This window comes from Scyliorhinus canicula, chromosome 16, assembly GCF_902713615.1.
Source record: "Scyliorhinus canicula chromosome 16, sScyCan1.1, whole genome shotgun sequence".
Lineage (NCBI taxonomy): Eukaryota > Metazoa > Chordata > Chondrichthyes > Carcharhiniformes > Scyliorhinidae > Scyliorhinus > Scyliorhinus canicula.
In genome coordinates, this window is record NC_052161.1 from 79,200,112 (window position 1) to 79,201,293 (window position 1,182).

General features: G+C 48.6%; 1 protein-coding gene across 3 annotated transcripts in view; it reads left to right on the forward strand.

Moving 5' to 3' along the window:
• Positions 1-991: 991 nt before the first annotated feature.
• slc25a16 (solute carrier family 25 member 16) overlaps positions 992-1,182 on the forward strand; it is a 105,128-nt gene continuing 104,937 nt past the window's right edge. For all 3 annotated transcript variants that reach the window (XM_038821931.1, XM_038821933.1, XM_038821932.1), the window contains exon 1: positions 992-1,058. The gene's annotated coding sequence lies outside the window, so the exon portion shown is untranslated. The remainder of the gene's footprint in view (positions 1,059-1,182) is intronic.

The window sequence follows — 1,182 nt, forward strand, 5'->3', positions numbered from 1 at the left end:
AGTATGCTTCAATGAAGTTACTGTGAAAAGCCCCTAGTCGCCACATTCTGGCACCTGTCCGGGGAGGTATTCCATTTGAACTGCAGTCGACGTGATGAGGAGTCAAGTATTCCATTTGAACTGCTGTCTATGTGATTAGGAGGGGGAGATTCTTAATTTAGTGCCGTCTGTGTGATGAGGAGGTATGGGTTCTGGGTGAAATGCAGTCTGTGCGATGAGGATTCTGTATGAAATGCAGTCTATATGGTGAGGAAGTATGGATTCTATATGAACTGCAGTCTATATGGTGAGGAGGTATGGACCCTGTACGAACTCCCGCCTATATGAGGAGGTGTGGATTCTATATGAACTCAAGCCGATGTGAAGAGGTATGGATTCTGTACGAACTCCAGTCTATGTGAAGAGGTATGGATTCTGTACGAACTCCAGTCTATATGAGGAGGTATGGATTCTGTATGAACTGCAGTCTATATGTTGAGGAGGTATGGATCCTGTATGAACTGCAGTCTTTATGTTGAGGCGGTATGGATTCTGTGCGAACTCCAGTCTATATGAGGAGGTATGGATTCTGTACGAACTCCAGTCTATATGAGGAGGTATGGATTCTGTATGAACTGCAGTCTATATGTTGAGGAGGTATGGATCCTGTATGAACTGCAGTCTTTATGTCGAGGCGGTATGGATTCTGTGCGAACTCCAGTCTATGTGAGGAGGTATGGATTCTGTACGAACTCCAGTCTATGTGAGGAGGTATGGATTCTGTACGAACTCCAGTCTATATGAGGAGGTATGGATTCTGTACGAACTCCAGTCTATATGAGGAGGTATGGATTCTGTATGAACTGCAGTCTTTATGTTGAGGCGGTATGGACTCTGTACGAGCTCCAGTCTATATGAGGAGGTATGGATTCTGTACGAACTCCAGTCTATGTGAGGAGGTATGGATCCTGTATGAACTGTCCTGACTCTTCCTCCCGCGCTGACGGGGGCGCTATGGCGTCACTGACCCATCGCTGACGCTCAGGTCCCGGATGGTTCGAGCGGAGCAGCGGCTGAGGGTGAGTGAGAGAGACTCTGGGTTGGGGTAAGGGAAGGAGAGCCATTGGGGCGGGGGTAGAGAGAGACAGATCCTTGGGGGGGGGGGGGGGGGTAGAGAGAGAGAGAGATTGGGGGGGGTAGAGA